The sequence below is a fragment of the Opisthorchis viverrini genome (genome assembly GCF_000715545.1).
Source record: "Opisthorchis viverrini unplaced genomic scaffold opera_v5_5, whole genome shotgun sequence".
Classification (NCBI taxonomy): Eukaryota; Metazoa; Platyhelminthes; class Trematoda; order Opisthorchiida; family Opisthorchiidae; genus Opisthorchis; species Opisthorchis viverrini.
The window spans coordinates 4,929,373-4,944,038 of record NW_008751661.1 but is presented as its reverse complement, the minus strand read 5'-3'; the positions used below and the strand labels follow the sequence as shown (position 1 = coordinate 4,944,038).

General features: G+C 40.8%; 1 protein-coding gene across 1 annotated transcript in view; it reads right to left on the bottom strand.

Annotated features, from left to right (window-relative positions):
* Positions 1 to 14,666, bottom strand: part of T265_00578 (hypothetical protein) — a gene marked incomplete at both ends in the record, with an annotated part of 61,573 nt that overhangs the window by 38,836 nt on the left and 8,071 nt on the right. The window lies entirely within an intron of this gene.

Below are 14,666 nucleotides of genomic sequence, written 5' to 3'. Positions count from 1 at the left end.
TGGTAGTGAGTTCTGTATGATATGCATTCATGTCACCCTCGCTTTTAGAGTCATTCTCCTGTCCTGACGTACTTATTCTGGTGGATACCAAAATAAGTTCACTAGGATTAGGAGAATAACGTTCAAACGAGGATGGTTGGAATACAAAAGAGTGGAACTTGGATAATTTTTGTGAGCACTAATAAACAGATGTCAATAAATAATAAAATATGTAATGTTGTCGGGTAATCACTGGCCACACTAGTATGAGAAGCACATCGGACTTTGAATGTTGGGTCCAAAATGAGTAAGGATCTGACGAAGAAGCTTCAGATTCATATACGTATATTTCACGAAATCTCCGTGGATAGATGCCTTTCCGCTAAAAGCCACGGTTGAGAATTGTTGATAAAAGTTTCAAGATTTTTCGGTTTTCCCATCCCTGTTGTGAGTATACCAGCTTTCAAAATCCTACACACACTGAAGCTAGTTTTTTGTGTGATTCAAACTACTGTATCAGTCGGTAGCGTAAAACGCTCTAGTTTCAAACAAAACACATCTAGATCTTAAGGACACCACAAAAGGTTGGTTGAACCAAGCTTACATCTGTATGGTTTGTAGCAATGGACCCTTTTGGGTTGGTTGCAAAAGGTCTTCCAGTATACTACCATTGTTGAACTGGACGTGTCAGGAGGGAAAAGAATATTTTAACGGATCTACTGTAAGGACAGAATCAAAACCCGAGTACCATTCGATCGGTCACAGTTTCAAACAGATGCTCAACGAATGATTCTGAATTGTAGGTCTCATACTTAAAAGTAAGGGAACCAAGGGGGACTTAAAAAACTACCATATTTAGTAAAACAAGCTAAACAGCCAAACCTGGAAATTCTTCAAAAGTAAGAAACACCACTTCGATACTGTGGAGCCAGTAACCCCTTTTTTAAATATCACAATGGAATTGAAATTTAGTCCACCAGAACCGTTACAGAGGAACAGAGGAAAAAGTTGAAATTATTATTCTGTGCGCTAAACACATGTGCTAGACAAAATTTTCAAAATTTTTCGCGGCACTTCAGAGCATCGTCTGTTTCTCATGTTGACGAAAGAAATCCGTTTTTTGTCAAACTTTGGTTAGCATTTTTATTGCTGGCACATCATCGGATTACTAAAGCCACAACACAGGACCTCAAAGACAAACTCAAAATTGAGGGAATCTCCCAAAGATGCGAATATACACTTCCTCATCTGCGTTCTGCACTGAGGGTTATGGCTGTACAGATAGGAATTTGTTGCTTATATCAACCACTCCAATCTTGGTTCGGAATTCGGTCACTTCAGATATACCCATCCACAATAAACAACCAAGGGCTATCCTGGAAAGTTACCACTTTTGGTCGGTTCTTTTACAGCCGCACTCATAAATCATCAGTGGTGACCAACTTTCTGCACATCAGCGTAAAGGCTGAACACAGTGTAAGGATGAGCCTAGCTTTGGATTTGCCGATGAGCACCATCCACACGGAATATTTCTGCCATGTCTACAAGAACGCTGTCTTTGCCTGTAAAACTGCTTTGAGTGTATTCCCGAGTAGGTCCTCTTCACTGTGCTGACTTCCCTCCCGTTCGGAACGAGAATACAAATGACCCATAAATATCCTGCACAGCCTAAGAACCGCTCTGAAACGAATGTGGCTGGATAGGGNATTCTAGCAAAATGCGTAAACAGTTCACGAAAGTAGTCGTAGGCTTTGTTTAACGCTTGATGGAACGTACGTAAACACTGCGGTTCACCTATGCATAGACTAGCGACTTACACTCTTCCGGTTCGCCTGGCACAGTTCGAATTCGTAAACAAAACAAATGGAGACTTCGAGCGCTTACGCACTCGTCAGGCGCTGAAAAACGCTGAGTTCACCAAATAATTAGCGGCATGTTCTGAAAGTATGTGGTGGTATAAATCATCATTTCAGATTTTACCTAATAGTTGGAGGTTTCCAGTTTACTTCTTCTGATTGACGAACCTGGTACCTTCTGACCGTGACTCAAGACGCGTAACCCCCAATTTAGAATGCTTATATAGTTGGTAATTTGTTGAAATATTGGTAGCTCGGGTGAGTTTATTGGTTGTTGATCAGGTGGCTGTTGATCTGTTCGCCGAGCTTGGCAATTGGCTTGCAAACGTTTCGTCACCATACGAGGAGACATCATCAGTGCGCAGTTGAGTGGGTACTTCTTCCTTACCTGCATGCGCTTATATAGCATTCGAGGGCTATCTGTTATCTTCTGACGTGATTGGCTACTAAAAGTGTAACAAATTTGGTGAATCTATTGGTCCATTTGTGATCTTTGTTGCGTTGTGGTCTGCGTTCCTTTGTGTCGATTGGTTATCCTCACGTTCTCTCCGGCCTCGCGTTGTATTGCGTTGTGGTCTTGAGGCCGGAGAGAACGAACTACTAAAAATAGAAGGCGTGAGGATAACCAATCGACACAAAGGAACGCAGACCACAACGCAACAAAGATCACATATGGACCAATAGATTCACCAAATTTGTTACACTTTAAGTGGCCAATCACGTCAGAAGATAACAGATAGCCCTCGAATGCTATATAAGCGCACGCAGGTAAGGAAGAAGTACCCACTCAACTGCGCACTGATGATGTCTCCTCGTATGGTGACGAAACGTTTGCAAGCCAATTGCCAAGCTCGGCGAACAGATCAACAGCCACCTGATCAACAACCAATGCTTATATAGTGCTCTTCCAGGTTCCCCTTAAAATCAACCGCGACCATTATTGAAATTTCTGTTTCAGGTATATTTCTAGTAATCTGGTTTCATAAGAATCCACAGACCTCAGAAAGAGAAAAAAGATTGCCTGAGAAGAATACCATTGTTTGACATTGTAAAACGAGGCACGATCGTAAGTTTCACACTTGATGAATGAGATAACGGAGATATAAATTTCATCATAGAAAAGAACGATTTGAGGAAATGTATAACTGCTGTGCCTGAATTTAATAGTTATCGATGTCATATCCGTGCGGTTGCTTTTTAGAATCTGCTTAAACCGTCTAAATGTAGTCAGAGTCGGGCAACTGCAGCTGAGAAATAGGGTCAGGTTTGTGACAGCACTGCGAATCGCAGTTGAAGCTGATGAGGATAAGCTTATAAGCTACGAAAAATTTTGTGCTTTCGAGGCTTCTCATCAACTTCCTAATTAACAGTACACTAAAGAAAGCCAGGACGTTCCGGGTTATGTGCTTCTGGTGACAGATAATTTTGTATATCCAAACTAATCAAACGAGTCGCCTACACTGCTTTGTGCGACCATTCGGAGCTCTGCATGAATTAGCGCATTTTGTCTCATAACCTCCCCGTAGTCAGTTTTGATTTGTTTGCATGGGTTCTTGAATGAGTTAAACGTCCATTTTCAAAGCTGCCCTTTTGTTATGTGATTAATAAAACCTGCCACTCTGTCGTGTGAACTATCATCCAGGTTTGCTGAAACAAGCCCAGCATTTGCGCAAATGCCAGTCAACTATTCATCGATATTTACATAAGAGCGGATGGTTGCTGAACCGGTTGAAATCACTTGTCAGCGTCCAGCAAAATAAAGCTCCCGCTTGTTGGACNGAGCGGATGGTGGCTGAACCGGTTGAAATCACTTGTCAGCGTCCAGCAAAATAAAGCTCCCGCTTGTTGGACCTCATCTCGGAAGATTAAATTAAGGAAGAAGAATAAAGGTCGTAACTTTGAAGAAAACAGGAAAGATGCCTGGAAGATATTTAGCTGCCGTGGTTTTTTTAACCAAAAAGTTCAGGTAGGCGTAACATGGACGCAAAGACAAGCCTGAGGATAATTTTGCTTATGAATAAGAAAATAAAAATCGAAAATTTGTGCCACATTTGGAAGTTCACATTTCCATAAATATAAACGGATTCAAATGTGTCTTTTGATCGGTTGTTCTTGTAAAGCAGGAACACACCCGTGGAAGATATTGCGACGCAGGACACTTTTCACCCTTGGGAGAGACGCATGTATCCAAGTTTTTTGTGGGTTAGAGGCACTGTGCCTGGCTAAATTCAGTTGAAACAAACACGATACACGGTAAAACGGTAAGCAGATACGTGTTTATGTTGGTCACTCAAGCTATTTAGACTCAAAACACGCAGATAATTTTGACATTTAAAAACGGTGACTTTGGTTAAAAAATTTTTGAACTGTTAACAGTGAGAAAGAATAGAGGCTTTACGCCATCTCGATTATGCGCTGATCAGAAGATTCTGACTAGAACTTTAATTTAGATTTATTGACTTGTGACATGATAACAAATGGGAAGACAAAAGCAGCAACATGCGTTAGTTTTTTTATGGAGGCAACTTGTCAGACGATTTCGATTATCATGTAGGCTTAGTAGATGGCAAACTTCCTATTTGAAAAGAAACCAAACAGCAATAAAAATGAACTACACCAAAATATTGAAAGCAAGATTTAAACCGAGCAATTTGGTTTATCTGCCTTATTTATCTTGCTGCTCTGCTGGGAACAGGATAATTCAAAGAGCAGGAAGGTTCACTTGCGTGGCACCAAGTTCAAAAGCTACGTTCTAATAATTTTTAAGCAAACGCTCATGTAACCACTCTTCATGAGCGCTTTGCGAACATCTTTTACTGAATTTGAATTTAATTCAGGTCAACAAAGGGGGTGCTTTAGAAGTGCATTTATTTCTGCTTTCTTAGGTCACTGATGTTCGCCACAGGTGTTATGGTCGTCAGACTCTCCAAAAGCGGATCTAATTGTAACCGTTAGTTTAAGGCAAAAACATTTTACCATAATTGAGTACCATCCCTGACGTAGCCTACTTTGTATGCACCAAAAATAGTTTGCAGACGCAGGTAAAAAATATCGCTCCCAATAGCGAACGACAGCTTACCTATTCCGGTCATCTAAAACCACATACTTAAATACACGTGCAGGCAGACAGAACGGAAATGTCGGTTCACAACAAAGCTTTTACTAAAGTGATCCTCTCCATTAAAAATCACTTACATTCCAACCTTACTGCGACACTGGGTGCACTGGATTGTCATCAACCGGTAACTACCCGTAGGCGGAAAAACACTGAATCCAAACTTGTGCATTCAGGAAATGGTTTTAACTTTAGCCTTGCTGCGTTAGAGCTAATGGAATGTATGTGATTCCATTCATTTTGTTTTAATTCCGGTCATCTTTGAACAAGAGTAATTCCGCTTTCACACGCTGCTTATTTCCGAATTCACGTTGTTTCATTATTCCCAAGCGAGTCACCACTATAATAAACGTTTCTGCATATTTATTGTAGGGAAGACGGCCAGTGGAGCAATAGGACACGAAATTATATGAAAGTGCAAATTTATCAGAAAGATTGCTTCAAATTCCTTATCCGGCATCGAGTTTTTTTCATTATGCATGATACGAACACTTATAACACAAACAAACGACGAACGTATGAGGCACTTGGTGTGTTATTTCACTTCCTTGGATGCACTTGCTAAGGTCAGCTGCTTTCCTGACTACTCTTGCGAAATAGACTAATTCCCACTTGATTTCCAAGCACACAGACTTTTTGAAAGGTTGTCAAAGCTCAAATTCTCTAGTACTATGCACATGAGCTTCCAGTCGACATTTTCTTTCGGTCCTCTGTGCACGGTAACCTTGAACCAAACCAACTTTTTCAAGGTCGCTAATTGAAGGTGTCCCAGGGCTGCATATGTCAAAACTGCGTTTATTACAGTCTGCTTTCGGATCTCAACCGTGAAAAAAGTAAGTAAAATGTAGGGCATAGATGCACGAACTAATCTTGACGTTACATAGATTTACCTTTGGTTATGTGTGGACATCAAAAAAACAGGTTCTTCTACTTGTCAAACCTGTACGTTGACGTCTGATACCCTTGCACTGATTCACTAAAATTGCCCCCGTTGAAATTGATGGTATTTTGGATGGGTGTTCGTGATTTTTAATAATCTCGAACAGCTACACTCAAATATGCAGAATTTGGTCATATCCAGAAGATCCTTTTCCAAATTGACTACCAAGCTGTGCGCTTTGAAGCACCCCACGAAGGCATTCTACCTCTCACTATACCGGAAAGTACGGAACTGGGCAAATCTGTTCACCTCCTTGAAGCGTAATTTTTTGGAAACACCCTATCCGGGATAGGTTGGTGTTTGTATGGTGGGCGCATCTGTTCTTCAAGAGATTTTCAAGTTTGCTGGTAGGCAAAAACAGTGAAAGACATTAAGTGTCTGCGCTATTATGTAATCGTTTTCTGACAAAACACTAAGTATTTCAAAAAATAACTCGAACGATTTCAAGTACGTGATGTTTCGGCTTTACATTCTGCCAAACAAGAATCATATGAATACTCACATCAGAGAGCTAGATAGTGTAGATGCTTGATATTTAGAAAGTTAACTTTAAAAAGCCATTCCCGAATATTTGAATCGAATCATTCAGAGAAGATACAAGGCTTGATTCGGTTCTTGTAAAACAGCACGATACGTAGTTCCACGAGGCACAGAATATTTATACACAGTACTACTCTATATCATCTGTTCACAGTTCGTTCAGCTGTAACACTTTTTCTGTGCCTAGCTGCCATGTTACCCAAAAGGAGGCACGAGGGCCGGGATACTGCAGGATTGCCCGAGCCTAGACAGGGAAGACAAGATGCAGTTGGGTTTGAACCACGAACTTTCCGGTAAATAGATTTGCGCCCTAACAACTTGAGCCATCTCAACCCCAGTTCGCAATTATTGTTCGCAGTTATCTGACCGTGAACTGGAAGAAGTCGAGTAATAAAGCATCTAGACAGAATAAGACTGGAAAGCCGCTTTCACTCGCTGGATTATTTGAGACATTAACTGATACATCTGTATGGATGTCTGACAATGTGGCATTCTTCGTTTGAATGGTTAACGTATCTTACGCTAAAGACAAAGCTACAAGTGGTCTCCAAGTGAGGTAGTGCATATAGGTGTGGGTGACATACGCATGTAGAAAAAAGCTTTGTGTATCAGCAAGGAAGCTGGGCATCAATTCAGCTTCGAGGCTGGATGATGTTGGTGTGTCTGTTTTAGTCAATGTTCTGGTGGTAAGTTATATATATGTATCGTCAACTAGCTCGCCTAATCGATATGACACTGGTTGTAGATTGGGTGAAAACTCCTGGATATCGCAAAACAAATTTTTCTCTGAACATTTCATTTCCATATACTTGAAATTTGATGTCTGCGTGCGAAATACGACTGAGAAATTTGGAGACTGAGACTTATTACTATGTCCAAAAATTGAAAAACCCGGAGTGGGTTGTCTAAGAGTTTCCATCGACTTTATAAATAACGTCCTGGCAAGACAATACCAAGATATCTCAAAAACTACTGTAACATGTGTATTGTAGCAAATTAATTTTGTGGACTGTTTAAAATAGGAAGTTCAAATAGGCCATCCTTTACCATCACCGGACTCGCTCCGCCCATTTTCGCAGAAAGAAGCGCAGATTAGAGGGTAAAGAGGAAACTATACTTAGGAAACCTTTTCATAGGCATAAAAAATCCAACGGACTTTAATGTGGGTTAAGTCAAACGTCAACCCGATATTTGAATAGCGAAGGGTAACTGAGAAAGAAAAGAGTGCATACAGTTTGAAAATTGGGTGAGAAAGGAAGAGTTTATTTTAGCTGCAGGTGGCAGGATATGTGGCGGAGCAAGTAGAGAAGCAAGTATGCTTCGCTCATTCAGGGAATCTAGAGAGAGTCAGAACGAGACAAATTCGGTGAACGTTCAGAGCTTGTAGCAGAAAACAAGACAATGTGCGATTTCCTGACAAATGGGGAGTGCTTGTAGTGCGTCAGATAACGAGAAAATATCCATAAATTTTTGTCGCATCATTTCAATCAGCGATAAGCAAGATGACGGAGTCCAAATCCAAGTGTGTTCACGCTATGGTAGGGTGGAGTGAAAGTGACTTATAAATGGAAAAATTTAATTAAGGTGGGAATTTAGCATGCATGTAGTACACTGCAGTTGGTCAGCTTGTGACGATGAGAACCTCCATGGGAGACTATGAATAAGATGTTGACTTCAGGAGTATATGGATGACTAAATATTGACCATTTGTAGGGGTTTGCCGCTGTCATATTGAACAGACGGGTTGTGTGTAAGCAAGGACAATATTTAGGGTGGTAACTTTTTTGCTCACTTTTGCTATTCATTCGGCTTTATGCAAAGGACGTCTTATCCTAATGGCCAAACCTTGGCGCAACTAGTACACACGAATTCCCTTAAGTAGACATATCCGCCAGAGTAGGTTAAACGCCTTGATGCAGCCCGCCGATCATTTCAGAATAGGAGTCGAGATAGCAATGGCAAACGTGTTGAACTTAAAGCACAACACTGCACGTAGAAATGTAGCTTGTGAATTCCTACTGGTTGTTACTCAAGGAGTCACTATCTTCAAACTAGTGGGAGATTTGTTTAGTCAAAATGGTTTCGGCAATCTTGGATAACTTAGAATAATAATGGGAACTCGGTATCTGTTTGGATCACAGCAAGAGACATTTTTCAATGATGAAAGATTTCAATGAGTTTCTTCCAAACAAAAGTCAACGCAAATAGATAAGAAAACTCTCACAAGCACGGCTGCGTTGCAAAATGAGGGGAGCCACAATACGAATCAGGTGGTGTATTTTTATCCGGGAAAGAAAAGAATTGCGATATGTGGCAAAGCCAGCGAAACCAAGTAAATCAGTACCGACTTATGAAGGAAGGCACAAATCGACGAGCGAAAATGCGCCTTTTGTGTTAAATAAAATATGGGTCAAATAGAAAAGTGAGTGAAGACTGAACAGCAAAGTGATTAGCTCTCACTAACTGGAAGAAATTTCAACTGAAAATTACAAATTCTCCACACACTGTTTTCAATCTTTAATTGGCTTTGAGAATGAACAACTTCATAAAATGAGTGAAGTTTTCATCTGAGAAATCATCACTCGAGAAGCCAATGATGTGGTTTCTAAAACTGAAGAATGAGTGATGATATATCCAGCCTTAGTGAGAGTCAATCACACTGTTGCTCAGCCGCTCGATGCCGCTCGATTAAGTGTTCAACCACTGGTAGGGAGGTCGCGGTTTCGAAACTCCCTATTGAGGGTTCATGAGATGTGCAATCCTGATGATTACAAATAGGGATGAAAAAACTGCGTAGCGCTACTATGTTTATCGTTATGTATTAGCCCGAACAGCAGGATGAAATGTTGGCTCACATCATGCGCGATGTAATTATCTGCATCATTCGCAAAGCCTGTTTTTCTTCTTCACTGACCACCGAAAAATACGTCATTCATTGGATCAGCGTTTCCCTGATTTGCAGAAGTGACCGGTGATACGTTTCATGCCCACAGAACCAATTATGTTGGGTAAATCTATATATTTCATCGCAAGATAACAATTCCGGGGAATAATAGTTAAATGTCGTGCGTATGATCCAATTCCATCCAGTGCAGGACCTTATGGTGAGAGTGGAGCGGTCTTTTGTAGTTACTCAACAGAAAAACAATATTAATATGCACAAATAAGGACCTTACGTAGCTAAGAAGGGCGGGAAATTCCCAAACCAGAAGGCGTTTTGTGAGTACCTCCTTTAGGAGTAGGAAGTTGAGTTGAAAAATAAACGAATTGTGTGACGAAGCTGGTGATAGAGCAGGATGAATGTGGGGAGGAAATGCTGGCTACTTTTTCTCGTGCCTTCAAAAATACAAGCTTGAAAAGTACGGCAGAACGCACATTTCTGTTCTCAACTGACGTCAAACGCAGACGAACTGTAAACTCACCGACGCCATTTGGTGATCGATAAACGCAGCCGAAAGACTTACGGCACCAAAAAGATATTTGAATTATATCAAGTCACTATTCGGAAGTACAGAAAAGTGAGTGTTTAGAAGAGGGAGCCGTGAAATATATCGAGAAGGAAACGATCGGATAAGATACAGAATATACATACTAAATTATGTCACGAGATCTGGAAATCGGTATTGAGCATCACATGCAGCTTGATGGAGAAAGTATATGTTTGCTGTTAGTTATTTTTAGACTGCAGGGTTTATAAGGGGAAATTTTAGGTCACCTGACGAGGCAGCAAATATCCCTCCGGCTTGTGTATTTGTTTCGTAAAGGAGGGACTGGCGTTCCACGCACTAAAGGCAATAATATAATTAGTTAAGATAAGTTAAAACCTTTTAGCCGACACATCAGCAGTGCCAAAATATGGCCAGGACGTTTTATAGTATAAACAGAAATCAAATGTTTGCTGTCGCGCATACCCGCTTCATTGTTCGAAACAAGCACAACATTCGTGATAACAGTGATACACACCAGAAGTACTTGCACAATTCGACAGATTTGTTCACTAAATCATATCGATCTGGTGGGATTTATTTTCTGGAATAACCCATGGCTACATCGTAAATGGATGACTTTTGTGTGCAAAAGTTCTCATCTAACAAGTTTAGCCACTCTAACCTGAAGAGTCAAGATCCTCAACTACTTCCTCCTTGTTGAATTTATCAGTAACACACATCCTGTGAAACTGCGAACGCACAATCTTCCGCATAATACTGGAAGGCCACACTGATCTGTTATCACTGACCACCCAGCGACGTAACTACTGCCCTATGCACTTGTAAGACATACTGGCACTCAAATGACATACAGGAATGGATGACTTAATGGGCATGAGAGACGAAAAAGGAGGGTAGGGACATAGTAAAAACTATTACAAAGCCCTAAAGGGCTCACATCTTTGAACAAGAGTAAATTAGAAAGAGGAACCTTGGGGTTGATGGTATGGAAACCAACTCTATCTTATCGTCGGTATCAGAACTGTCAAAACGCAATTCATGAACTATAGGTCTAAACGAAGACACTCAGCCTATGGTTACCTTCCTAGTGAGCAACCTAGGGGCAAGATTGCTAAGCAGTTAAGGCGTGAATTTACTGACCGGAATGTCCGTGGTTCGAATCCCATACATCTCGATTTCCTCTGTGTTGGCTTGAGCATCCTTGTAGTATCCCAGTCCTCGTGCTCCCTTCAGGTGACATGGTAGCCAGGCATCGAAAGGGTCCTACAGCCAAACGATTTTTAGTGGGTAATCTTAGAAGTATTCGGCTGCCTGAAGCGCTGTTTGCGGCGGCAGTTCTTGCTGAGATACGTTAATTTTTCTGAACTTCACTTCTGGAGGTACTTTGCATTTTCATCATTGATGCACACAACCTGTTATCCTCTTTTCTAACCTACATTAAAACGTCATCAGGGAGTTCGGTTTAAAGTGTAATGGTGTAAATGATGTAACAGATCTTTTATCGGTCACCCAAATAACACGTCCAGTTCAATACTACGTGATCATTTATGCAACCCGAAAAACACCGATTGTAAGATAGGTTGAAACAAGCTACAGTGACCGGCTGTTTTTGTGTTGGACCTTTCAAATGTTTATAACCGTATTACTTCCGTTTGTACAGCCCTAGCTGGGCATTGACATGATTGAAACGCTGGAATTTTCGACCTTATTAGAGCTGATTAGAGACGCATATCTTCAATTGTCATAACAAAAACAGCTGACATACGGAGCACCAGTTTTGCTACTGCTCTACATGAGGACATGAAAGAAACAGTTGGGATGTGATGTTAACAGGAACTTCATTCATTCTACAAAATTAGTCGAAATTCATCCGAGAGGATTTAGTTATCCTACATGAGAGGCGAGTCGTCGTTTGGTGCAGTTAAAAAAGTGGCCAAATCGCATATGGGAAGTCCGTAGGGTGAAAAACATTGGTCCGGTACTGTCATATTCATTTATTCAAACAGGCCAAAGGAGGCATCGAATGGTAGTAAAATCCACTCCCAGTTCTTCTTGTGATCGGTTCCCAGGTGAATCAGAAGGAATTGCAAAGAATCCGGACTCGCTCGGGTGATTATTTGCAACACCTGTGGTCGGTAATGTGATACCAACCCAGGATGTCGAACAAATGACACCCGTCACAAAAACTGAATCGTACACAAAACTGCAGTTATGTAGTTTTGAGCGCATTCTGCACGAGTCGGTGCATCGGTTAGCAAAATTGATTTTTTTAAAGGTTTAATGATGTGAGCTTTCAGTTCACTTAGGTCATTCGTATACCCTAGATAGAAATAGTCTGTCGCTAACGGGTAACCTAAAGCAAGCGGATAACTGGGTAAATCGCCATACCTTCAGTCATTTTTCTGTGACTCCAAGTTTCATGTATCTTCAAATGTTAATTAAGTGGCAATATGTTAGGCCATGTGACTCCTTTGTTAATGTACAGCCTAATGTATATCCATGTACTTTTTCCGGGCATGAAGAACGCACACTGGAACAGACTCAAAATCATGTCTCCAAAAAAGGTTCTCGAAAATTTTACCAACTTCGCCTTCTTGAATCAAGAACCTCAAACTTGTTTGTGGACGCTTTAACGTATGACTTATGAATATATCAAAGTTTGTACTACATTATAGTTGAGTTGCTACAACATTATTTCTGGCTATACTTGTTTTCGGCTGGCATTTAAACACTCGACTATGTTCTGACCAGTTATCAGTCAGACGGAAGACAGCATAGCTTCAGTGTCAATCAGCACTTGAGTTCATATACGGACGTATCTAGGCCGACAATTCTTAGTACTCGTTTCCGTTACTAGATGAGAAGCTACGAAGTTGTGGACGAAAAGTGATGAACCTTCCACCTATCCGTTAATTGCTCCATAGTTTTGCTGCATAGGATCATTATGGAAACGTTGGAAAATACAGATTTGTGAAAATTGATGTCAAAGAAGCATATTTACGTGTACCAATGCTCAGATAATTAATGTGGGTTTGATACTAAGGCTTGCGCAAAACTCGCTCTAAGTGACTTGAATCTGAACTTTGTTTTCCTAAACCAGGATGTTGAAAGTAATTAGCAGGAAGATCAGAAGTTCCCAATGAAAGTAACAGTTGTAGGACTGTTTGAAGTTTATGTGAAGGGTACTTTTTGTGCTGGTTTAATGAAAGTATCCTTCTGAATGATCTGTTACTAATGTAAGTCTGGTGTAAACAGTGTTATTCAGCTTAATTCTATGACCTCTCAAAATGAATGGACAAAACATTGATTTGGCATACTGTTTTTGGTAAGTACAGTGGGATTTCCCTTGTGAATCGCATTATTGGTTTCCTTCCATTAGCAAGAATCTTCTTCACGCCTCGTCCATAACTGGAGTATCCCCTTTTTCAGGCCCTACTGACAGTGCGCGCAAGTTCGGTGGGTTGTACAAAGTTCAGTTGCACTGGCAATCGTACCGATCTTTCGGTTTTATTCACCCATACACCAGTTTGCGAATTCTGCTTTTACCGAACTCCGACACAGTTTCGATTAGCTGTGAAACTCTGTTAAACTTTTCATCAATACCGACAAAAGTACTGATACATCACGAGTGCGCAACAGTCGTTATCCTGGTGGGCCAGTTTTTCTTGTGTTTATTAACGTAAAATTTCAACGTTTAATTAACCCTTATCATCATTTATTTGCAGAGGACACCAATTTGACGAAGGACGAATCATCGAATCTTGCTTACGTAGAGCCATAAAGTGTGGAAACACCATTTCTGGTTAGGAGTTCACACCTGATCCATGAATACTGGTCATGTCACCTTGTCGCACAGAACCTGGACACTCAGTTCACCGTTTGAACGACCAGTAGTCCCCTAACTAAGTCTATGTGGTGACCAGTTATATTCGGCATGCAGTTGACCGGACGAAAATTCGCCGGGCGATGTGGAACTTATGCCTTAGAAAGAGAGCCTAATAGTTGAAGGCCTCCTTCACTGTTCAGTACTCACCTGGTGCAAAAAGTAATTGATCGTGACGTCAAAAACTTGGCAAACTTAGCAAACATGGAATATATGGATGATGGTTAAAAGATGAGCATAATGCAGTGGAAACCACAATAGAGTTACACGTCCAGTTGTAGCTCAGAGAATGCCTTCTTTACTTCCAGTTTTGAATAGCTGAAAAGTGTGGTAAGCACATATGGGTGTAAGCACCAAATAAAACCAATTCGTTTTCGGAAGTTCGAGTGATGATAGTACATTTTTCGCCAACAAGACCAACCAGTCAGCAAAACGTTACTTGTGGAAATTCATACCATAAACTGAGTAACATGCATCTGATGTTAAAAACTCCTTCAGAGCAATCTCCTCGACACAGATAGATATCGCTGCAACTTTCACCAAAGGTCCTTCGAATGAACCCAATAATTTTAGGAACTATGTTGCGTTTTCTTGCATGAGCAGGAAAGCGAAATAATTACATGAATAACACAGACTGAAAAATTGATATCCATCGATGATATCCCCTCAGGTGGTGACGAAACTTTTGTAAGTCACTTGCCAAGCTCGGGGACAGATCAATGGCCAACGGCTCACCAACAAGCTAACTCAACCTAAATAACAATGGAAGGAGGGAAGCCTTTCGCTCCGAATTTGTTTATTAGTAAACACAAACTAAGCGTCTACAAGTCGTCAGATACGAAAGCAGACGTCACATCTGCACAGAGCTTTCAAAAACTGAACATTATCAAGCGTCCTGCTGAAA